Genomic DNA, 26,030 nt, shown 5'->3' with positions numbered 1-26,030 from the left:
TCATTTCAGGCTAAGTAATAATACATGATTGTTTGCACTTTCACTCATTCTCTCTAGTATTTCCTTTCAAAGAAAAAAAAAATACAAAACATAAAAAACCTCCCTTCTCCCAAAAGGAGAGATGACAGAAAAAAGAGTGAAAGGAATAGTACAGTCTAAAATTTCAGAAAATAACCCACAAAAGGTTAAAGTAATGCCTCTTCTAAGAGCAATCGATCATCTACCAAAGTGAATGGAATCTGAACAGAAGCACATTTAGACCTAGATTTCAAATGGGCCATATTTTAAATCCAGTTTGTAAGGACTTGAGGGTCAATGCCACTTGGTCCCTGTCCTCTTTAAATCATATGTTGACAATGAACATTCATTTTGAATATATCTTGCTCTTAAAAATAGTATTTCTACCTTTACTACACAAGGGAAAGTGAAGTGGGTGATTGAAGACAAAGTTCATTTTTGTATGAAAGACAAAAGAGACGCGGGGATTTTGAACTGGCCTTGCAAGAGCACTCAGGTAATTACTCCAGTTTTATGTTTTGCATAGACAGAGTCTAAAAGTTTAAGAACAGAATTACTTAGGCAAGTTGGCCAGCTGTTAGTTATTATACTGTAATAAAACTAGGGACTTTAATACATTACAACATGATTAAAAGAGTTGTATTCAAGTGATTTATAAGGTCTATATAATTATTTATAATGGAGTTTATTTTTCTTTAAAATGTGCAAATTTTCACTGGAGAAATGAAAAAGCCTTATAATAGTAAAAGGATGATTTCATAAGAGTAGAAAAGGAAAAGTTCCTTGATATTCTGTCAATTAAGAAAAACACTTCTAGCGGTTTTAAGAATTATTCTTGAAAAATTTACTGATATAATTATTAGAAATAATATTTCCTGGGGGGTCTGGCTAGTTCAGTCAGTGGAGCGTATGACTCTTGATATCAGGCTTGTGATTTCAAGCCCCATGTTGGGTGTAGAGATAACTTAAAAATAAAACCTTTTAAAAAAAGAAATAATATTTCTTTGTAAAGTATCATTTTAACATGTCAGTCAGCAACTAAAGTGTCTGATCACTGGGTTCTTCTGCCCAAATATTCACTCAGATACATGTTCAAACTATAAAGCTATAGAATCAAGATGGATATTTGTCTTCAGAGCACAGAGTGCTGTCTTCACCCAGGACATCTTCACTCAGATATGACTGATTTGTGTATAGTAAATGACGTTAGGATAACCCACTGCACTGGAACCTGATTTTCCACCTTTAGATGAAACAGCTTTGTATAGGGAAAAGGGTCTGGACCACATAATGGAAGGCCAGGGTTTTTGCCCTAACTCCGCCACTAACAACCGTGGTAATGCTGGTTATCCCCAGATGGCCTCAGTTTACTTACCAGTAAGATGAGGGAGCTGGTCTGCCTCAGTGGTTTTCAAACTGGTTTTAAAATCCATAGATCCTGGGGTGCCTGGATGGCTCAGATGGGTAAGCAGCCAACTCTCGATTTACGATCAGGTTGTGATCTCGGGGTCCTGAGATGGAGCCTTGCCTCGGGCTCTGTGCTCAGCCCAGAGTCTGCTTTGAGGTTTCTTTCTCTCCTTCTCCCTCTGCCCCTTCCCCTGCTCTTGCTCTCTCTCTAAAATAAATAAATCAGTCTCAAAATATTGTTTTTAAATCCACAGATCCCTTCCTTCAAACAGAATCTCACACAGTGCTATCACATCAAATGGGTAATTAAGGAAGCAGAAGTTTAGGAGGTCAAGTGGATCTGTCCACAGTGTTCCCAGAGCTGCCAGGAAAGTTCCATAAAGCACCTTGGGGTTCCTCTAAGCACAGTGTTAAAACCACTAAGTTAGATTTTCTCTAATACAAAAGTCCTTAATAATAGATCCCCCGATAAGCGAGAATTACAAACAAATTTTGCTTGGTCTGCCCAGTGTTTTATTTATTCACTTATTTTTACTTAAATGTCATTAGGTAGGCTTGTAGCCTCTAGGTCCACCCATCCTGTACCACACTCTCTGTTGTAACACCAATGGCCTTTCACACACACATTCATGCTAAATGCCAGGGTCCTGAGTTCATGAGTTTGTGACCCTGTGATCTACTATTTCCTTTACCACTAAAATCCTATGACCATTATTCTTTTAATTGAGTATTGCTTCCTAACTGGTTTCCTCTTTTAAATTGCAAATAATTCTAAGAAAGGTAATACAATCATTCTAAAACAGTTTTAAGGTAAAATAAGTTGATCAGAATTCTCTCTCTAGCTAGTGCTGAAAATCATGGTCACAGTAGGGACTCATGGGACAAGTTACTCAAAGACAAAGGGAAAAGTGAGGGCAGGCATAAAAGATACATTCGATTTTCTTACCAAAGTTGACCTAGGGGCTCACTGGAGAAATTCTAGGGATGGGGCGGAGTAAATAGAAGATGAGCTAAAGAGGGTGAGGAGGTACACGGAGGCACCACGGAACATGGCAAAAAGACAAACCAGGTTGAAGGGGCTGCCCACTGGGCAAAGCTGGGAAAATCTGGGTATCAAAATAAAAAAATAACAATAAGATTATAACCCACTAAAAAACATAAGAATCCATTAGTTCATACTTAAATAAATAAATAAATGGGAGAGTGGAAAGGTCCTTCTTACAGCAAAATGCCAACTAATAAATCCATAAGGAGGGGTGCCTGGGTGGCTTAGTCGTTAGGCATCTGCCTTTGGCTCAGGTCATGGTCCCAGGATCCTGGGATCGAGCCCAGCATTGGGCTTCCTGCTCAGCGGGAGGCCGGCTTCTCCCTCTCCCATTCCCCCTGCTTGTGTTCCCTCTCTTGCTCTCTCTCTCTGTTAAATAAATAAATAAAAATCTTGGAAAAAAAAAAATCCATAAGGCATAATGGAGTCAGAACATCAGCAGTGGATGCTAAAGTAGTCAGAAAACATTTAAAAACAAGATACTGATATAATCTCAAAGTATCTTCCCAGAAATTACTTGTAATTTAAAAAGAGAAAAGCTGTAACTAAGAAGAGATCAATGCCAATGTCACTGATATTGGGAAGAATGGACATCAGGTACTTCCTGATATGATACATCAAACAAAGACATACCACCTCAATGGTATCTCTGCCCAAAAATATATAACTCAAGCCTAAATATGAGGAAACCCCAGCCAAACCTAGAATGAGGGTCCCTTCAACAAAATTAAAAAAACAAAAACAAAGAAGAGTACTGATCTGCCCTCTTTAAAAAATCAAGTTGATGGTGTGCCTTGCTAGGGTCAGTCCTTAGAACATGTGACTCTTAATCTTGGGCTCATGACCTTGAGCCCAAAGTTGAGGGCAGGGTTTACTTAATAAAAATAAAATGAAATAAAATAAAATAAATGTCAAATTAAGGGGTGCTTGGGTGGCTTAGTGGGTTAAGCATCCAAATTTTGGTTTCATCTCAAGGTCCATGGGATCAATCTATGCATGAGACTCCATGTTCAGTGTGGAGTTCAGATTCTTTCTTCCTCTCCCTTCCCCCTGCCCTTCTATGTTCACACGTGCATGCATGCTCTCTCTCTCTCAAATAAATCAAATCTTAAAAAAAAAAAAAAATCAAGTTAAGAAAACAAAGGCTAAGAAACCTTTCCAAAATAGAGGAAACAAAGGAGACATGGCAACTCAGTTCAACGCATGGGAAAAAAATGGTCTGGGGGAAAAATGAGCTTAAAATTATTTACTGGGGCAACTGAGAAAATGTGAATTTAAATATAGAATGAGGCTTATATTATATCATTGTTAAGATACCTTGTTTTGATAACAACCATGATTATTAAAGAGAATGCTGTTCTTGGGAAAATACCCAAATATTTCAGAGTAAAAGGGCATAATGTCTCCAAGTTACTCACGAATGATTCAGGAAAGAAAGAGAGTTTGCAATAAAAAAATAGATTTATAGGACGATAGTGAATGGTGCAAGATACAGATAAATATGAATCTCAATAAAGGGTATAGGGGATTTCTTGCACCATTCTTGACACTTTCGTGTAAATTTGAAATTATGTCAAAACAAGAATGTTATTTACCAAAATGCTAAAAGGAAAAGATTTCTGGGAGTGACTTGGCCATCCACAATGCCCTAAACCCCAACTTGAGTGGCTGATCTGCACCAAATAGGAAGTATAGGATGTAAAAAATGTATCCGCTGCTGACTCAAATGGTGACACGAGATGAGGTAAAGCTCATGCTAACAGAAACACTGACGACCACAGGGCACTGTATGGTATAGACGGGGATAACACTTATCGTGGTGAGCAGAGTAATATGCCGAATCCTTGAATCAATGTTATATACCTGAAACTAATATAACATTGTATGTTAATCATACTTCAAGTTTTTTTAAAGGTAAAAATTCTGTACTAATTTTTTAGACCCAACTCTCCTTGACATGAAAGGGAATAACTATGCCTAAGCCATCATATTGGAATGGGTAGGAAAAAACCCAGCTGTGTTTCCTTTTGGCCTTCTAATTTAAAGTCAATATTTTAATAATCTCTTTGACTCTCCAGTTGGTTGCTCTCAGGCTACAAATGGACCACTACCAATATGTAATTAAAGGAGAATAACAAATAGTTAGAATATAGATTACACAGGTGCTGACTTACAAATGCAAACGTTGTAGCAGAAGATTAAGCTCCCAGGAGGCTGGAGGTGTGTGTCTCTGCTTATTGCCATCATAATTCATTAATGGTCAAAGTAAAGCTGAGATCAATATTCCTGCAGTCACAAGCATGAGAAAAAATGATCAGCATCAAAATAAGATACAAAGACAGTCTCAAAATGTTTCTCCCTACATAATTAAGAAACTGGTCACTGTCATGAATTTTAAAACTTAACAGATTCTTTTAGCTGTTCTATGTTCAAGAGGGGACACAGCTTAAAGGATATTGAAAAGAACTGTTATTCCCCTTGATAAGACAATTGCAAAAAGAGAGAGCAGTTATCTTTTTTTTTCATCTTGGTGGTAAAGAAATAAAAAAGGATGCTAGGATATGGTAAACACCACAGAAGGCAGGACAGCACATAATGATATCACAAGAAGCTCAATCCTGAAATGCAGTTTAAGAGGATGAACAAACAAACCTTTTAGTAAGATCTACGCCTAAGCCAGTAGCTCCAGTGCCAATTCCTGGGCCCCAGCAAAGCATATCAAATTCAGTAAGACTATGTTTGGAACCAGGGAATCTGCATTTTAACAAGAATTACAAGTATTTTAACAAATATTTCTTGGAGAAATAGTAAAAGAGGGCACCTGGTTGGCTCAGTTGGTTAAGCAACTGCCTTCGGTTCAGGTCAAGATCCCCGAATCCCTGGATCGAGTTCCACATCAGGCTCCCAGCTCCACGGGGAGTCTGCTTCTCACTCTGACCTTCTCCCCTCTCATGCTCTCTCTCAAATAAATAAATAAATACAATCTTAAAAAAAAAAAGAAATAGTAAAAGAGGTATAATACTTAGTGTTAGAGTAGTAAATGCACCTTGTAATAAACAGTATAGATGAAATGGTACAAAGAAGCTTATGATGATTCCTCCCCAGTCATCTCCTGTAAACACTGTTTTAAACCTTTTTGCTTTTATTTCTTCCAGTTGTAAATAGCCACCACCCAACCCCCAATTTTAAGAACTAAATACTGACTGCTCTTTTACAATATGGTTATATTTTAGATAAATCAGAATAAGGAATATTTGAAATAATGTAATTGGCCTATTGGGTAAGTACTTGTTTTGTGCAAAATTTGAAATGGTTTAACTCCTGCCAAGAGAAACCAAGAATTGCATAATTTAAAGCTAGCAGGCAGTGTGTATGACAACTGTGTTTATCTGTGTGGCTATGTGGCATGCCACTTTAGCCAGTAATCAGAAGTACAGTGGAACTTGTAATTACATCCTCCTGGATAATGGGAATTTGGATATGACAAGTTTGGTGATTGGCTCCATTCTCTTGCAGCTGGTTCACCTTGCTCATTTTATTAACTCTGCACTAAGTTGATGCCACATCTTAAGTGACTGAATTTTCTGGATCTCACTTAGGAAGTTATGGCAGAGTTTTTCTTGCACCTGCCATCATTTAACAGTAGCTTGTGAACCATGCTGTGATTTAAATGCACAGGAACGACAAGATGTGATTCAAGTGACTTTTATGTTATTTTAATCTTTAGAGTTATAAATTTAAAATAGTTTTTATCCAGTAACAAGGTCATCTAAGCTTTCATTCAGGGGGAGCAAAAACCCAATTCTGAGAGTTTTCTTTTATGGAAAAGAAGTTAAATGAAATAAAACACTATAAAGAGGCCACATGGCCATGTACCACACTATTGATTTTGAAAGAGTACTGTGTGAAATATCAGTGATAATTCTGAGAAAATTTAAGAAAGTATTAAAGGAGAGACAACTTGAAGTTTGCAAACATGATCTTATAATTAGGCATGAATACTGGAATGGGAAAAAATGCCATGGCTGCAAGACGGTTGGCACCATGATGTGTCCTTAAGCTACAGAGATTGCTGATACCTGTGCTCTGAGATTGTGTCCCAGGATCTTACTGGTATGCCTATGAAAAACCACTCATGAATTATGCATTCTTTAAATATATAGGGTGTTTAGAAAATCATTCCTCTTTTCAATTTCTTGGTTGTACATGTCCTCCAGTTATGAAATAATAAGAATTCAGCTCATTTATGCTTTCTTCTTCTTCTTCCCAATGCTTCTTGAGTTTGGGATATTTATACATTATTTTTAAGTTTTGTTTGGTTATTCTTATTAACTTTAGAGAGTATGCCATGCTATGCCTCAATTTTTCATTCAAAAAACTTGAGTCACTATCTTGACTTCCCCTTATAGAAGTTGTGGGTTATCAGTGATAGTAACCTTCTCCTTTTTCCTCCATTTTCCACTTCCCACCTTCTGTCAGCTATACTTTTATATAATGAAGATTGATGTTCCCCTTTTTTTTTCCTGCAACATAACCAAGATCTTCCTTACTTTGTCCTTAGGGTGATTATAAGAGTTTAAAATCAATCAGAGCACTTACATTAAGACTACATCAATATTCTGCACTGCCAAGCTAAGTAGCATATCAGGACTGCTATTTCCTTTTCTATGAGGGCAATGTCATAACCTCTCATCTACTTCAAACAAAAATGTTTTAGCACCATGAACTAGTCTTTCTTTGACACTCCATACAATATATTATAATTCTTCAAAACTAGAAAATAGTCTTAATTAGCCCTTTGTTTTTCTGGATTTCTTAATTGCCTATCTTTTTTATTGACTAAATATATACCTTATCTTACTCTCAAGGTTTTCTTGTTAGATTGTTGGTTGATTTCTTTTTTTCTTTCTTTTTTTTTTTTTAAGATTTTATTTCTTTGACAGAGAAAGAAAGAGAGATAGCACAAGCAGGGGGAACAAGAGGGAGGAGCATGGTCCTTGCTGAGCAGGGAGCCCAACTTGGAGCTGGATCCCAGGGATCCAGGATCGTGAACTGAGCTGAAGGCAGACACTTAACTGACTGAGCCACCCAGTGCGCTGATTGGTTGATTTTCGTTCTCTCAATCACATTATGAACTGCATGGAATTCTCTTTTGCCCCAAAATCTTTCCCTTTGGTGCTCTTCATTTTCCAGTTCCAAAATGGAAGATTTTAGGAATGTCTGGGTGGCTCCATCAGTTAAGCATCTGACTCTTGATTTCAGCTCAGGTTTTAATCTCAGAGTCGTGAATTCAAGCCCCACATTGGGCTCCCTGATGGGTGTGGTGCCTACTTAAAAAAAAAAAAAGGAAAAAAGGAAGATTTTGTATCATATTTGACTTCCCTTTCCTATGTTAGATCCCTTGACTACTTTTTTGTTGGAGAACCTCCTCATTCTGCTGGAACACATATTCAAGTAACTTCTTAAGAAAAGGGTCCTAGGAAGTAAACTTTCTTAGTGCTGGTTTATGTGAAATGCCTATGTTCTACTCTCAGAGTTGATTGATAGGTTGGCCAAATATGGAAATTAGTTTCAAATTCAATTTCCCCCAGAACTGAAAGGACTACTCTATTATCTTCTAGCAGCCAGAAATGTTAATGAGAATTTGGCTGTTCAATTTCCATTCCTCTGTAGGTGGTCTAATTTTTCCCTCTGGAAGCTTTTAGAAAGTTTTATTTATTCTTAGAGTTCTAAAATTTTACAAAGTTGCATCCAAGTGGGTTATTTCCTCCATTTACTTATTTAATGTAAGAGTACATTAAATACTCTTTTAATGTAAAGATGTATGTCCTTTTCTAGGAAATTTTCTTATATAATTTCTCTTTTACTATTCTCTCCCTTCCTGGATCTCATTACTTAGCTGTTGGATTTCTTAGACAGGTTTTTATATCTCCTCTTTTCTTTCATATTTTCCATCAGTGTAGAGAATGCTATTTATATCTCAAGGTCTTCTTCTTCACTTCATCTTCTTTGTTCACATCAGTTCATTAAAATAATAACACTATTATTAACAAATGCGTCAGACTGGAGCAGAATCTTTACTTTTTACCAGTCTGCGTGCTGGATCCAGAGACATGCCCACCCAGCTGCTGTTGTAGGAAGCATCCTCTTCTAGAGTTGATGCTGAAAACTGTCAGAGGGTGGATTTAAACACAAAAGAAAACAAAAAAAAAACCACCTTACTGAAGTCCAATTGTAGTATTGCTTTCCCTTCTGCCAGGCTCATCAGTTTCTCATAGATAAAATTAAATTGGTCTGGCATAATTTGTACTTCACAAAATCATGTTGATTACCACCCAGTACCTTGTGCTCTTCTAGGTGGTTGCAAATTGATTGTTTGATGATTTGTTCTTGTATCTTCCCAGGTATCCAAGATAAGCTGAATAGTCTATAATTGCTATTATTATGTTTTTCCCTGTTTAAAAAAAAAAAAAAGTAGGTACTCCATCTGCTGATTCCACTTGTCAGGACCTTCTCCTGTCCAACCTTCCTTTTCTAAAACAAAGGCTGGTGGTCTTGCAATTACGTTTGCCAATTCCTTAAGTACCCTGGGATGCAAGTAATCAGGCCCTGCTGATTTGAATGTCCCGAGCTCTCTGAAGTGCTCTTCAATCACTTCTTTCCCCTTGTTTGCCTTTGTACCTCCAATAAGATACCACTTAATTTGGTTTGGTTTCCTTATCATTGCTGATTAAAAAGAAAAAAGGAGGGGGTTAAAAGCATAGTGAAAACCTCCACTATTACAGTTATGTGTTAATAGTTTTTGTTTATCACTACTTGTTAATGGTTTTGTTATGTTGATAGTTTTAATGATCGGATTTTGCTTCCTATAAATTCCTTCTTGTATTCTCCCCTTCCTTGCTTTCTTCCTTTTTCCCTCCCCCCCTCCACTCTCCCTTCTTAAATTTCTTACAGAGGGTAAAGTAAGGAGAAGGGAGGGAAAACAAAAGAGGCAAAGAGCTCCACAGAATTTTACAGCAGAGACACTACTAATCACAAAATATCCACATGCTCCATCAAATTTCCTGGCCTGCTTATAGTTGAGACAAGAGGCATGTAACCAGTTCTGGTTAATAGGTGCTCAGGAGCCATGAGTCAGTTCCCCATTGTCCTCTTTCCTCCGGCCCCACGGAACTAGAAGCCTCATGTTCTAGATGGTGTACCAACAAAATGCAAGTGACCTGGACGGCCCAGTCACCACTGAACAGAGGCACCACTAGGGAGCCATCAGACCCCCAGAGGACCACATGTTGAGGTTTGCTTTTGCGGTGGAGGCTACCCCATCTTCACTAATACAGTACTGATTTATGGATTAGTCAGATTATGCTAGGTTTTCCTAAGGGAACAAATTAACTCCGAAATCTAAGTGGCTTAACACAGCAAAGTTTTATTCTTATTTGTGGTACGTGGAAGATGTTCTCCAAAGAGGGCCCCCAGTGACTCTTCCCTCCTGGAATCACACCCTTGGACAGTCACCTCCCTCTCTGCCTCTGCACTGATCCCGTGACTCACAGGAAAATGTAGAAGTGATACTGTTGACAGTTCTCGGCCTCAACCTGAGGAAATCCTGACAGCCTCATGATATAAAAATCTGGCCATCCTACTGCAAAGAGAGGCAACACACAGATGCCTCGAGAATTAGACTCCATGTGGAGAAGTACTGCGGTCCCAGATGTGCCTGAAAAAGCCATCTTCAGTTCAATTCCATTCAGGCCTTCCAAGGACTCCAGCCCTAGCCACCGTTAGGCTACAATCGTGTGAAACCCAAAATGAGAAGAGCAGAGCTTTCCAGCAGAGACCAGCCAACTCACAGAGCTGTGAGACATAACAATAAATTGTTTGAAGCCATTCTCTATGGGATGGCCTGTTAGGCAGCAATCGCTAAGAGAAGCATGGTAGACAGGCAGGGTTGGTGTCTGGGGGCTGGGCTTCACACAACATTCGTGGGACCATGTTGATACAGGTTGTGTCCTACACCTTGTACCTGTACCAATGGGAACACGTGACTTTCCTTATTGCAGTGGCAAGGCAAGAGAGAGCTGGGCATTGTATATCAATTTAAAAGCTTCCATCCCTGTTCCCAGGCCATTGGCCTATGAAAAACATCAATGAGTAAGCAGAAATTCAATGAGCATTAAATGTCCCTGCCACAAAATGCCCCACTTAAAATTTCTCCTTTTTCCCCCCTTAGTATTATAGCAAGGTTTATCCGGGAACCATCCAAGTACCTTTCCAAAAACTGTAAACAGTGGTGTGTAGGACTGGCTCATATAATTCCCAAGAGCCCATGGAAAATATCTCCTCTTAGTTCTGCACTCTGTAATGCCATGTTGGTAGAATGAAATCAGTCATGGTGGAGATACTTACACCACAGAAACTGGCTAAGTCAGGGCTCCCTTGCCTGAGAGGTGTTTGTTACATATTTATCAGACCACTCACTAGCTATACAACATCCAAAATATATCTATTATTTGGCTGCCCTTGTATTCCCACGTATTTATTTATTATTACAGGTAGACTTTTTAAAACTTGCCATCAATGGTTTTATCTTTCTATTTCATTATTTCAAATAATAGCCAAACCTATGAATTGAAGATATCTGCACAAACCTGAGTAACCTTTAATAGTAATAAAAAAGATGACAGTTTGAAGCTTTCTGTGTGTAATCAGGCTGCACATATTTTTATTGCTAACTTCGCTTTTGTACGGTACGGGAAACAATGCCATATTGTAAGTACAAAACATACCTATTTTCAGCCAGCATCAACAAGGTAATCCTTCCAGTAACTATAACATCTAATAACATTATCTCAGCTACTGATTTATTCTAGAAGCTTCAGTACTAGAGTTTATAAGAACATATATTCTCTTTTAAACCTTGTTGTAAGAGTTAATTCAGCTTCCTGTTCCAGTGCATCAACTCTTGCTCTCCTAGCCTTCAGCCTCCACACACAAACACAACCGAGAGAAAGGCCATCAATAAGGTTCAAGCCTCTATTATGGGATATGAAGCAATAACATTTTAAATAGCACCTTAGAGGCCTGAAGGAGTTAATACATCTTTCGGCAGTGTCTACTTTACAGCTCCGGTGTATTCTGGATCCTGAAAACCTGGATCATTATTTATTAAAAGCAGGAAAAGGATCCAGTTGGAGGGAAAACCTCATTCATCAAGCAAGAAGAAAGGACATGCTTACAAATGACATTTGAAAATAAGATGACCAGAAACCTTCCACTACAAGTAACAAGGGATTTGAACTTGATCCATGCCTAATAATATGGTAAAAATATAAGACAGTTCTGGTATCAAGGACACAAGCCATCTTTAAAATGCTGCTTCCTAGGTAAAACCCAGTGAGACCACCTATGGATTTTTTTTTTTTTAAGATTTTATTTATTTGAGAGAGAGAGAGCAAGAGAGAGAGCACAAGTTGGGGAAGTGAGCAGGGGCAGTGGGAGAGGGAGAAACAGGCTCCCTCTCCGCCATCTGAGCAGGGAGCTTGGAGGGGGAGGTGATCGATCCCAGGACCCCCAGATCATGACCTGAGCTGAAAGCAGATACTTAACTGAGTCAACCACCCAGGAGTTCCTGGATAATTTTTTTTAAAAGATTTTATTTATTTATTTGAGAGAGAGATGGAGAGAACACGAGTAAGGGGAGGGGCAGAAGGAGAGGGACAAGCAGACTCTCCACGGAGTAGGGACTCCGACCAGGGCTCCATCCAAGGACCCTGAGACTTTGACCTGAATTAAAATCAGATGTTTAACTAACTAGGCCACCCAGGTGCCCCTATCTATGGATAAATTTGATGTTCATTAATTCAGAGTTGGAAGAAAAAGGAAGTTTTCTCACTGTACCAACCAACCAGTACATTTTCAATCACCATAATTTTCTGGGATCTTTGATAATTACTCGAGTTTCAGGGATTTTTCCATGTATGAACCAAGATTCTTTTGTGTACAAGTATGATTGATTCTATTTTCTAAAGATGTCCACACTAATATCATCCTGGCCACACACTCTTCCCCAAACGGGATACTGACATTCCTTCACTGAGAGGCAGGGTCCCTTTGAACCTGGGGTGGGAGCGGGGTAATCTATGGTCTCCACAAACAGGATAAGGCAGAAATAACACTTCGTGACTTCAAGATTAGGTCATAAAAGGTGAGGTGGCTTCCACCTGGCCCCTTCTCCTTGGGACCATTGCAACGACCCCATGGGAAGATGTCTATGGCAGCAGCATTCCCAAAAGATTCTCTGGTTCTTTCTTCCTTAGTTCATTGCTGGTGCTCTTTCAGGTTTTACCCATTTCAATCCGAGCGGAGTGAACAGAAGCAAGTCCTCTGGCTGGGTTTCCCTAAAAGGAACCTGGCAAGATAGGAAGGTGAAGCAGGACGTACTTGCCTCTGGGTTTGCTGTGGTGGTTGTGTTGTGTTTTGCTTCATCACATCACCAGTCTTTGCTACCTAAATAGAAACACCCCGTGCAATCTTTGTCACACTGGTATTATTTTAAGTAAACACAGGGAGGTGGGACAAAAGAAAATGGCTATTAATCAGAACTTCAGCCCTGAGCAGGTGCCTTCAGAACCATCCAAGTCGAACAGTTGTTTAGAGGTCATTTGTAACCAAGGCGATCTGCAGTGGACAGGATCAAAAATGATTAGTTATCTCCTTCAGAATTCACGGTTACGGTCATCTCTAGAGACTCCTGTTCTGCAGCTCACTTCTGAATACTGTAGCAACAGATGAGCTGAGAACCCATTCAAATGGGATTGGTAAAAAAAGTCATGAAAATATTGCTTCTAATTAGGCAAGCCTAATGCTCGAGTGACTGTCAAAAACAAAAATGAAAACAAAAAAATCAAAACGCTAAAGCAATGTATTTCATTATTTTTCCCTTCCGAATAATCAGCTTCCTGAGACCATGCTGATATGTATTCGTCTTTCCTTTCAAATACAGAATCGAGGGCTTTGCAGCCTGGTTTCTCACCTGTCTTCTTGCCTAGACCAGCGCACAGCTAGTGAAGAGGGCAGGAAGGAGGTCTGCAACCCAGTAGTGAGCAGTGGAGTCACCATCCCTCTTCCAGCTTCAGCACCCCACCCACCCCTTGCTGCAGCCTCAACATGTGGCTGATGAGGCAACTCTCCCACTTGGTTATTTCCAGGCAGGATCATCTAGGGGTTAAGGGCTTGTTGCCTACATGATTCAGTTTTAACCCTGGCTCAGCCACCTGCCACGTGGTTTAACTGCTCTGTGCCTCAGCTTTCCCATCTGTAAAATGGCAATGATAGTAGTATCCACCTCCTAGAGCTGTGGCGAGATTCCATAAATTAGTATCTGTAAAACACTAAACGAGGGGCCAGTACATATTAACCACCTAATAAATGTTAGCTATTATGACTATCACCTAGGAATGTTGCAAAATCATAATTACAACACAAAATTATATTTTATTGTCCTCTAGCTGCATACCATGAAATCACCCTATAGACAAACATTAGCCAGAACTTTTGTTATTTCAGTTCCTAAACACTTTGCTATGAGGTCCAAAATGTAACAGATCGGAGTGGCTAAAGTCAATGAAAACTAACGAGAGGTTTCAGTATTCTTTTTTGCCAGTGATCCTACTTCTAGGAACGCCATCTATGGAAATTTTCAAATATGCAAGCACCAGGTACAAAGAGGCTCATTGCAGTGTTATTTATATGGTGAAGAAGGAGACCCAGCCTACCTGAGAAACAATCTAAGAATGATTGAAAAACACTACAAATATTATGAAGCTACTAAGAGGGATGCTTTTGATAAATGTTTACTGATCAGTAAGTAAATGATCACGAAATAAAGGCAAGTGGAAAAGCTGGTGTCACCAGACCACATTTAGTAATTATGGACGCACAACGACAGAGAAAACTAAAGTCTAGGGAAATGCATCAAAATGTTCACAGTGGGGTTTCTGAGGGTAAAAGGATTCTGTGCATGGTTTTTGTTTATATTTCTTGACAGTTTTTGGTGTCACAAATTATTTTATATTTGAGGAAAACATAACTCATACGCCAAAATATTTAATAAAGACTCAGAAGACACACTGGGGACTAACAGGAACTGAACCTATGTCTCCTAAATCCCTAGGTATTTTCTGTGTGTGTGTGTGTTAGCCCCAAACAATACCAAATAACAGAGGCAGGTGTTGTTATTCTTCAACTTATCTTTGCTTCGGACAGAAAAACTGAGTAACTTCTTGGCTAAAAAACAAAAAACAGAGAAAGAGAGAGAGAGATGGGTGATGGCAGTTGGGGAGGACAGCAAGGGCTTCCTAAGGCATTAGGGTACAATTTGGCATTAACTCATTACAACTATATGTTTTCACAACATCAGGTAGGAACATCCTTGACCCCTAGCAAAATGGAAGAGACCCTTCTCCCCTCTACCAGTTCCTTTGCAAGAGGTTTAAAAAAACAAAGTCTGGGGTTAAAAATAATAATAATTTAAAAAAAGCAAAATAATACTAATGCAAACAGGACATCAGTCAAGTCCAAAGAGACAAGAAACAGAATTCCATGAATTCCCATGCCCCTGTATGCCACGCCTTGCTAATAAAGCTCCCTCTCTGAATCCTGCACCTAAGGAAAGATGACCAGGGAGAGCTGCGCTCTGGAAGGGCTCAGAAGTATCAGGAAAAGTCAGTTTTACCTGCAGGTCATCTAATACCCTTCAGACAGGGTCCCAGGTACTGCCCTCCGCCTGGGGGCCTTTCCCCTTCAGGGCAGGGAGGCTTGCAGGAGCTGCGCTTTGGCCCGAAAGGAAAGATTAATAAAATTAGAATTATTTATGATACTGGAGTGATTTAATAATGTTTTTCAAGAACCTGAAGGATTTATGTCCAGGAACTGCTGTTTTAGTAACTAAACCCTTTTGGATGGACTCCAAGATAAACTAAGTCTTGTCTGGTTTCCGCCCTGAGCCCCTCCACCTTTTCCAGTTTGTCTTGGCAGAGAATCCTTTCTACTTCACTGAAGGGTGATGGTCAAGGAGATGACCTTCCTGGCTGCTTTATCTACGCTTGTCCCACCTCGAAATGTCTCTCAGCTTCTCTTTGTTCCTTCAAATCTCAAAGGCAGAATCAAGAGGGGAGGGAAGTAACATTTGCTGAATGCCTGCTGCATGCCAGGAGCTGGCAGATACATTAGCTCGTTTAATTCCCACAAACACCTTGTGAGGTAGGCATAATTATTCCTATTTTGCTTGTTAGGGGATAGAGGAAATTTATTCTTTTAGCAGCTGGTAGAAGAATTCCTCTTGGGGACGGAACCATCTTTGTGGGAAAATGCCTTATTCAGCCTCTTTGGGCTGTAAAGCAGGGATATGGGGCAATATGTGGAGAAGTGGGGGTGGGGGAAGACTGGGGGCTCCTCACTCAGAAAGAAGAGCCAGAAGCAAGAGGAGAGCAGGAGGTTTATAGAAAAGACTGTGGGGCGGGCTGAGGGGCACAACACGCTCCACTCTCCCAAGGGACACTCTTTTTGATCACCAACAAATGCGCTAAGCTTATGAAATGCTTGCCGAAAGAGAATTCTCAGAATGGGCTTGTTGGCACAGGGTGAAACAGAAGCCCCCTGTGTGGCACCCGAAATGGTAATGGGTGGTACCAGAGGGATGTGTTTCCTTAATCAAAGAGTAGGAAGTCCTCCCTTGACACCCGGGCTATATCAAGGGGCAGGCAAAGGGACTGAGACTCAGAAAAGTCAAACCATGTTACTGAGATCAAACAGCAGTGATGAAAACATGCATCACCAGCCGAGACTGAAGTGACCCGGGTCTGTTTATCCCGAATGTCCTTGGCTTTTCTCTAACCTACAGATTGCTAAGTGAGGTGACTCTCTCCTCTCCAAGGCCAGCTCTTCCCCTGGTGTACTCCATCCAATCCTAGTCACAGCAGTGGGATTTACTGAGTGCCTACTTGATGCCGAGCATGGCTGCACGCATTTGCTCTTTCGGTCCTCGCAACATCACGTAAAATTATTGGGATTTCAGAACGTGAGAATTGCTACTTAGAGAGTGAAGACACTAGCTCAGGGCCCCACTGCTGGAAGTGGTGAGACCAGACTGATTTGTTCTCTCCTCTCATCCCTTCCCACCTCCATCAGGAATGATTCCTCCAATTAACCCATTCCTTCCCTACCATACCTAGGGCTGCACCCCGAGATGGGACCTGGTGGGGTACGCACAGGTCATGCAGCTCAGCTTGGGTCAAAGTCATTCTGAAAGCTCAGGCTAGTAGTGTAACTATAGGGTTAGCAAACCTTTTCTCTAAGGGGCCAGACAGTAAACATTTTCAGCTTTATGGGCTGGAAATGATCTCTGCAGCCAACTGCTTCACTCTGCCTTTGTAACATGAAAGCAGCCAGAGACGAAAAGGAATGCACATAGCTGTGTTCTAATAAGGCTTTATTAATGGACACTGAAATTTGAATTTCATATATTTTCTGCATGTCACAAAGTGTTATTCTTCTTTTGCTTTCCCCTCCAACTATTTAAAAAGGTAAAAACCATTCTCAGTGCAAGAGGCACATAAAAACTGGAGGCTGGCTGGATCTGGCCCATCGGTCACAGCTTGCTGACCTGTGGTTTTAGTAAATGCTCCCTCCTCTGGGGTTCCACATCCAGCTGGGCCCACATCCAGGCTGAACGGCCTCTGGGCTGGGCTTTGATCCTTCTTTCCTCTCGCCTATAAAACCACACATGTTCAGTTCCTGAGCTTCTGCACATTGCTCTCTCTTTAGGAGCTCTCCTCCAACGCTATAGCTTCTCCTGCTGAACCAGAAGAAAGGTTGTCTGCTGTCCCTGAAGGGGGTGGCCATAAGATAAGACAGAACTGCCATCACTTACGTGACCCGGTGAAGCTAAGCTCCTGGGCAGGTGAAAGGAGTGTCACCCTAAGGCTAGGACAAGCTTTGAGAATAATTTGCTTTCAAATAGATGGAACATCCTCGAAGGAAATCTCCAGGAAGGGTTGTGAAGACACTGCTGAGAATCAGACTCCAAAGGAGTTCCTGGAGCCCAAAATGGAAAAGGTTTTCTCATCCCAAGAGGCTAAGATGAGAGGACAAGGGATGGTAGAAAAGGTGAAGAGCAGAAAAGCAATTCAGACAACTGCCAGGGGCAGCCTACGTCCAGACCCAGAAAAATGATTAAAATGCCCGAATGAACAATGGAGAATAACTGCTAACATTCATTAACAATCTGCTATATTCCAGGCACTATATTGTGGGGTTCTTTACATATATTATCTTATTTAATCCTTTTAACACTCTGATAAAATAGGCATTAAAAAAAAACCTCCTTGCATTTATTCAAGAAATGCAAATATTATCTTCTATGTAGCAGACACCGGGCTAGATGCTGAAGATAGGTGAATAAACAAAAGCAGACCTTGTACCTGCTTAAAGGTACATAAAGATGATAGTCTAGTACCGAAACTGGCAAACTTTTGCTACAAAGAAACAGCGAATATCTTACTAGGTCATAAAGTCTCTATTGCAACTACTCCTCTCTGCCATTGTCATACAAAAATGGCCATAGCTAATATGTAAATAAGTAGACTTGCTCATGTTCCGATAAAACTTTACTTACAAAAACAGGGTACAGACCAAGGCTGGCTATAGTTAGCTGAAACCTGCTCTAGCCTGAGACAAACATTAAGCAAATAATTTCACAAATAATAACCACTAAGAGCTATCACATCAAAGTTCCTCATAACAAAAAAGCCTATAATAGGAGGGAGTTTCTGTATTTAGGGAGATCAGAGATTTCCTAGAGGGAGTTGGCTTAGATCTAAATGCAGAAATTACTGAAGAGGGAGGCAAGAATTATTACAGAGGAATTGGTATGTGCAAAGGCCCTGTGGTAGAGGGAGCATAATGAACACAAGACTGAAGGACTGTTTATGTGGTTGCAGCAGAAAGAGTGGCTGAAAAAGGTATATAGTGCCCAGACCACAAAAAGATCTTAGGGATCTTCTTAGGGAATTAAGTCTCAATTTAAGTACAGAAACTATGGCACAAGGAGTTAAGTAACATGCTCCAGGCAGTATAGGTAGCAAGCAATGAAGCTAGAAGCCCCTAGTCTGTTTACTTCCAGACCTACCTTCTGTATTATCGTTGTTCACTTTGGTTTTATGTTTGCCTTGTGTCTTTATAAACCCCTTTATGAAATTCCAAAATCTCTCAGCAGAATTAAAAGGAAAGGGAATTCTGTCTATACCTAGGCTGGAAGGCTAGCCAAGACCTGACATCAGCTGAAAACCAAAGTAAACTGGGTAGAGGAGTCCTAGTTTGAAAGAAGGAAGTAGAAGCACTGGAGATTGCTGTCTACTCTCTTTCATTTCAAATGTCCCCTTATATGGAGCCTTATTAAATTGTCCTTATAGTCAATGTCAAATAGTGGTCCTCAGAATATTGCGAAAGTCCTGCAATCTGTTCTGACATTCCTCTCTCTCTCTCTTTTTAAATGATTTTATTTTTAAGTAATCTCTACACCCAACATGGGGCTTGAACTTACAACCCTGAGATGAAGAGTTGCCAGGCAGGTGCCCCTCTGATGTTCCTTCTTGATCTAGCCCCTGCCCACCTCTCTAGCTCCGTCATCACCACCTCATTTTTCACCCTCCCCTCCTTTGAGAAAACTGAATGACGTGCTGCTCCATGAAAACTCCCTGCTGCCTCTTTCCTTCTGCTGGAAGAGCCAGGCCACCTCTGTCCTTCTGTCTGGATGCTTTCACTTCCTGAAGAATCAACTTGGGAATTACTCCTCAGGCTTCTGGTTTTGCAGAGAGCCTTTTAGGCCTATTCTCTACCTAGCCTGAATGCTGTGTTCCTCCTCTACACTCAAACGGCTAACATCCTAAACTCCTGCTCATGGCCAGCTTCACTCACTGGCCTCTGAGCTGATGAGCTCTGTGACAGCAAAGAACTTCTCTGATAGGCATTTAGCATTTTCTATGTAGAGGTTAATTTGTTTAACATCACTTTCCATGTGGAGGTTAATTTGCTTAACTTGTTGTTAATCTACTTGTTTCTGCCTCCTAATTACTCTCATATTTCTCCTTGAGAGGTCCTAGAATCAGCAGTTCTCAAAGTGGGGTCCCTGGTCCAACAGCATCAGCATTATCTGAGAACCTGCTAGAAACGCAAATTCTCAAGCCTTCCTCCACCTCTATAATCAGACACTCTGAGGGTTGGCATCCAGCAATCCATGTTTTTAATAAGCCTCCAGGTGATTCTAATGGTCTCTAAAGTTTGAGACCTGCTGCCTTGTAGGAAATCATTGCTCATTAAATTGTTGTTGATTCCCTAAAGACAGTACCCACTTATTTTCAATCCGGAAATGAAAAAGACATTGAGGAAATGACAGTGGAAGATTTATTAGGCTGAATTTTTAGAAAAGGAATTTTCTGACGTGGTATTTCAAAATAAATAACTAGTTCAGAGAAGGCCCTCCTTCGTATGCCTTAAAAATAGGACTGATTCTCATCTGGCTGAGCCTGGTTTGGGTGTAGTCATGGAGAAGGGCAAGGGTTTGGACAAGACAACCCCACTAGGTGCCTTCTAGTGCTCAGGTTCTCTGCTTCTAGGATATTCTATGCACTGCAAAAGAAATACAAGTTAGGGAGCAGGCCGTCATTAGTAGGGGACTTTGGGCTTTCCACCCACAAGGAAGTATATGCTTTTATTCCCCTCATACATTGAGTCTGTGCCAGTCTATACTCATAAAGAGAGATGACCAGGACCTTTCGAGAATGGTAATTGTTTGTTTTTAGGTCATAAAAATGAATCCTTGCATTGTTTTCAAAGGAACATGCTCTTCATGCAATCTATACAAACTGAATGACAAGTAGGTGAGGCCCAAGATTGGGAAGATAAAACTCCATTTGTTGATTTTTGGCCCTGGAGCTGAAACAATGGGACAAAGGAGTGGCTTGTTGGTATAAGCTCTATAAAACACAATAATATTAGTCATGTAAACAGAAGAAAATAGGAGAGGCTTAATGAGATAAATTACACCAAGTCACCACATTAGGGATTAAAATATTCTGATAAAGCAAACACACTAAAAGGTCCAAAAGAAAGGATAAAGGGAAGAGTGATAACTTCAGATTTGGAAAACAATGGGTCTTTCTATCCAGGGAGCTGACAAGAGGAGCTTTCAGAGACTGTCTGAGCTGACTGAGCGCCCATTAAGATCCATCCTACTTTTCATCCAAAAAAAAAAAACAAAAAAAAAAAAACACACCCTCTACTCAAACCACTGACAGACAAAGCCAACACATTCTTTTCTTCTTTGCTTCCCTGTTCTTTTTTTTTTTTCCTCCCCTTCACAATTGCAAAGCAATCCATTTTGCTATATACGTCTGTGAAGGGAATAAAAGCGTTCACAGGTTTCCAATTCTCTATTTGCATTCGCTAGATTTGTTGGCCTGACTTGCAAAGTGTGAATCGGCCGCTGTTCTCAAGCTCAGGGGAAAAGAGCCAACTTATCACTGTTTAAGACTGCCCATGTACCTGTGTGAACAGTAACTTTTCATAACCGATTTTATAAGGACATTTGAACAATGGAAGTATAGTGCACGGATTTGTGCTATTTAAGCTAATAGCGCTGCGAGGTCTTGAATAGATAGTCTATTTCTATAGCTGTCTTTATTAAGTGTACATCTATAACTGTGAAGAAATAGAATTTTTCCCAAAACTTGGAACAGGTAAATTCTCACTAGTTCATACTACCTTAAACTTCTTGGCAAAGGTGATGAGGTTGCCAGAAGCCAATGAGCATTTAAAAAACAACAGAATAAACAGTAGTAGTAACAACATCATCAACAACAACAATAATAATAAATAACCAGCAACAACAACAATAGTAAAATAACCAGGCTATCAGACCTAGCTCAACAACAACAACAAAACAACAACAATAATAATAATAAATAACCAGGCTATCAGACCTAGCTCCAGGTCAAGAGCTGACAATACGACTGCTAGAGTTAGGTCTGCAGCCCAGCTTTTCAGAAATATTCCTCTTGGGTGTCAAAACTCAAGCCTATGGGAAAAAAACAAAACGAAATGAAACACTCCAGCCACGGTATTTTCACAATAAGTTTTTGGTATTTTATTTGGTTGCTTTTATAATTTTTATTTATTTATTTTTATGTAGGCCTCATGCCCAATGTGGGGGCTTGAACTCATGACCCTGAGATCAAGAGTTAGATCCTGGGGTGCCTGGGTGGCTCAGTGGGTTAAAGCCTCTGCCTTCAGCTCAGGTCATGATCCCAGGGTCCTGGGATCGAGCCCCGCATCGGGCTCTCTGCTCAGCGGGGAGCCTGCTTCCTCCTCTCTCTCTGCTTGCCTCTCTGCCTACTTGTGATCTGTCTGTCAAATAAATAAATAAAATCTTAAAAAAAAAAAAAAAGAGTTAGATCCTCTTCTGATCGAGCCAACCAGGAACCCCTTTTTGGGTGTTTTTAGAAGTAGCATGCATGCATTTGTCATGGAAAATATTAAAAATGCATTTGTCATGGAAAATATTAAAAATGCAAACAAAAGAATTAAAACAGCCTTGATCAAAAGACCTACATAAAGCCATATTTTGGTTTATTTCCTTCCAGGCTTTTTTCTGGGCATATGTTAAGATATGCACACACATACAAATGCACACAAGTACTACCCAATTCAATACCATCCTATGATATACTAATATCAAATACTATTGCATTATGTACTTTTTTCACTTAATAATTATATATACTTTCTTGCCAATAAAAATTTTAAAGCAAAAGTTATAAATTGATAGCCAATGAAGAGGTCTGCTTGGCTCATACAATGGTCAACCAAGTGGAGCTGAGGAATGGCAAATCCTGTGAGATGGGGCCTGTGCTCTCAACTTAAGCCTCCACTACTCCATTGTTCTCCCTCTGAGGCTGCAGCTACTATGCCTAATTTCACTTGCGCTCTTAAAAAAAAATAATAATGATAATAATAATAATAGTAGGGTTAAGAGGAAAGTAAAACCTTCTCTTCTCCATGTCTCTACTTTATATCCAGACTACTTCACTCACTTCCGTTACTGCTTGGCTCCCAGGTTTGGGATCCTTTTACTAAAGCATGTTTTGTAAAAGCTTTAGAAAATACAGCAATGGGGTACCTCGGTGGCTCAGTTGGTTAAGCATCCAACTCTTGGTTTTGGCTCAGGTCATGATCTCAGGGTGAGATCAAGCCGCATGTTGGGCTCTGTGTTTAGCCAGGAGTCTGCTTGAGATTCTCTTTCACTTTCCCTCTGCCCTTCCCCCTTTGCTTTCTTGCATGCTCTCTCTCTAAAATAAATAAAATCTTAAAAAAAAAAAAAAGAAAGAAAAAATATAGCATTATGTGACTTCCATAATTTATTGAACCAAATCACTGCTATTGTATACTCTAGTTGTTTCCAGTTTGTTGATATTACCAATAATACTGGAAGGCACATCTTTTTACATAAATGTAAAAGAGACGTTCCTAGAAGCAGAATTGATTTCGAAGGGTAGGAGTATTTTATTTTGATATATTCTTCCAAATGCATTTCAGAAAAATTGCACCAAACGCATTCTACTAACAACAGGTGACTTTGCTTATTCCCTATTCTCCATGCCAGAGCATTACCATATGTTTTGGTAAAAAGTAGTTGCCAATTTGAGGAGTTAAAAGTGCCATTTCAGAGGGCACCTGGGTGGTTTGGTCAGTTAAGAGTCTGCCTTTGGCTCAGGTCGATATCTCACAGTGCAGATCGAGCCCAGAGTTGGGCTTCCTGCTCAGCAAGGAGTCTGCTTCTCCCTCTCCCTCTGCCCCTTCCCCAACTCCTGTGTGTGCTCTCTCTCTCTCAACAAAATCTTGAAAAAAAAGTGGCATTGCAGGCACTATGCCAAGTGAAATAAGTCAGAGAAAAACAAGTACTGCATGATCTCAGTTATATGTGGATTTTTTTCAAAAGGCATTTAAGAAATAATAAAAATAAAAATCACATATTTAGGTGCACCTGGTTGGCTCAGTTGGTAGAGCACATAATTCTTAATCTTGGGGTTGTTTGAGCTCCATGTTGAGTGTAGACACTCCTTAAAAAAAAAAAGCATTTTTAATATGATTTCACACACATTATTTCATATATAGACAATTTTATTTTCTTTGGGAATTGCCTATTCTAATTTTTTTATGTGTGTGATTTTTTTTTTTTTTTGACATACTCAAATATTTAACAGTCATGAAGTCAAACCTGGCCATATTGTTTCCTTCCTTTGCTTGTATGCTTACAAAGTCTCTACCTTGTGACTGGGTAAAATTTTATGTGTATTTTCTCCTGTTCTTCTGTTGTTTTCCTTTTTACATTTATGCTTTCAGTATCCCTCTCAACAACATTGGCCAGAGCTTCACAGTGAAACTCTGTTTCATGGCCACGTGGCACTATATGACCCAGGGTTATGTCTTCTCGTGCTTCTCTAACTCTTCTCAATTTCCCACAATAGCTCCTTGCATACGCACAATCCTTTAAATATTTTGTAGACTGACATATGCTTCAAAAAATGATTTGGGGAATATCATAAAAATGCAGTTGTTTGGGAGACCTGAGTGACTCAGTTGGTTGAGAGTCTGCCTTCGGCTTGAGTCATGATCCCAGGGTCCTGGGATTGAGCCCCACATCCCAAGCAGGGAGCCTGCTTCTCCCTCTCCCTCAGCCTGACACTTCCCCTGTTTGTGCTCTCTCTGTGTCAAATGAATAAATAAAAAAATCTTTTAAAAAGAATGCAGTTGTTCTACTCCCTGAGGTGGGATCCAGAAAAATGCAATTTTTACCAAGCACCCAACAGAATTTTTCTCCAAAGGGATGGAGGAACTGCTGGGTGGGCCTTCTTACCAATCTGCAATCCGTCTATATCTATATCTCCATGTCTACGCAGAACTACATCCATATCCATTATCTGTGTAGTACCCACCGAACACCTGTAGCTATCTCCCAAGTCCTCAAACTCAATCTAAAGTACAATTCACTACCTCGCCACTCAAAACTGCCCATCTGCTAACAACAAAAGGTTTCCCTGCCCCAGATCTGAATCAGCCATTTCTCCAAGGATTTCTAATATCTTTTATTAGATAATGGTACTTAGAAACTGAGGTCTGGGCACTGTATACCTACCATTATCTTGTCTTACTTTGAACTGTTTCCTCGGGACACAGTTCCAGCAGTGAGATTATTAGCTTACAGAAGATGAAATATTTTATGGCTCTTGATTCAATATTGACAAAGGTACAACCAGTCCATTCGTGGGCCCTGTTGGGACCATATATCTTTGCCTCTCCTCCCTCAGCTTGTGTCAGTCGCTAATATTGAAGTGGTAGCATTACCTAACATTGTCCTCCTGATATGAGTAGTTCAGGGGAGAGTACTGACATACAGTTCCTATCCCTGCCTTGTCTAGTTCCCCAGGGATCTTTGCTGATGGAGATAATAGATACACCCTGAACAAGAGCCAAAAGGGGAAGAAAGAACTAGGTGGGCAAGTGCACTAACCAGCTCTGCCTTATGCCCCTTCTCCAAATTAGTGCATGTCTGGTACATTTGTAGAGGAAGATGGGGCCAAGGCCAGGACCTGTAAACAAGGCTTCCCACTTGCCTTTACCTCCTTAGTCTATGCACCTTCAGTATGCACCGGGAAGACTAAGCTGGCCTTTCATGATGGCAGTGAGAAAAAGAGAAAGATGGGCATGATTTCTGAACTTTAATGAACAGTAAAAACATCGACCAAAAATGTGTGGCCCAGATGAGCATACTGGAGAGAATGGATGATGGAGAGAAAGGTAGCCATGAAGAGGGTAGAAAGGGGGCAGAAATGTGACTTCTCCCAGACTCCCTTAGAGTTATCATTTGTGATAAGAGGGGGATGGAATTCCCTCTCCTACAAGTACAACCAGGCATGCTCTCCAAACATGTTTATTCTTCTTTGCCTCAGGTAAAGCCCACATTTACTTACCCAAAGTAAATCCAAAAAGACACTGTGAGGCCCCTGGAAAGAACAAGACTTGCTACAAGCTGTCTCGATTTCCTTAAGGGTGAGAAGTGAAGAAAAAACACTGGAATTAAAATAAAAAGCTTAGGGGCACCTGGGTGGCTCAGTGGGTTAAAGCCTCTGCCTTTGGCTCGGGTCATGATCTCAGGGTCCTGGGATTGAGCCCCGCATCGGGCTCTCTGCTCAGTGGGGAGCCTGCTGCCTCCTCTCTGCCTACTTGTGATCTGTCAAATTAAAAAAAAAAAAAAAAAAAAAAAAAAAGCTTAGTGAAAAAGAAAAGAAAAGGAAAGAAAAAAAAGACGCCAGGGACAAATCCGTGCAGACATTGATCATCCTAACAAATCTTGTACCTGGCCCAAAACGTGCCACTACCACATTGCTGCTGTTGGTGAGCTTAGGAGAGATCTCTTCCTTTTTTCCTTTGCTTCTGGCTGACAGGA

The 26,030-nt window shown here is 40.3% G+C and overlaps 1 long non-coding RNA gene across 2 annotated transcripts in view; it reads right to left on the bottom strand.

Annotated features, from left to right (window-relative positions):
* Positions 1 to 26,030, bottom strand: part of LOC116873051 — a 156,985-nt gene that overhangs the window by 116,963 nt on the left and 13,992 nt on the right. Inside the window, exon 1 of one of the 2 annotated variants that reach the window (XR_004383732.1) lies at positions 15,204 to 15,302. The exons of the other annotated variant lie outside the window; for it this stretch is intronic. This is a non-coding gene — a long non-coding RNA (uncharacterized LOC116873051). Of the gene's footprint in view, positions 1 to 15,203; positions 15,303 to 26,030 lie in introns of those variants that run through there. 2 annotated transcript variants of the gene reach the window in all.

Source organism: Lontra canadensis, unplaced genomic scaffold (assembly GCF_010015895.1).
Source record: "Lontra canadensis isolate GAN:19392208 unplaced genomic scaffold, GSC_riverotter_1.0 scaffold31, whole genome shotgun sequence".
NCBI lineage: Eukaryota > Metazoa > Chordata > Mammalia > Carnivora > Mustelidae > Lontra > Lontra canadensis.
This window is presented reverse-complemented; position numbering and strand designations above follow the sequence as displayed.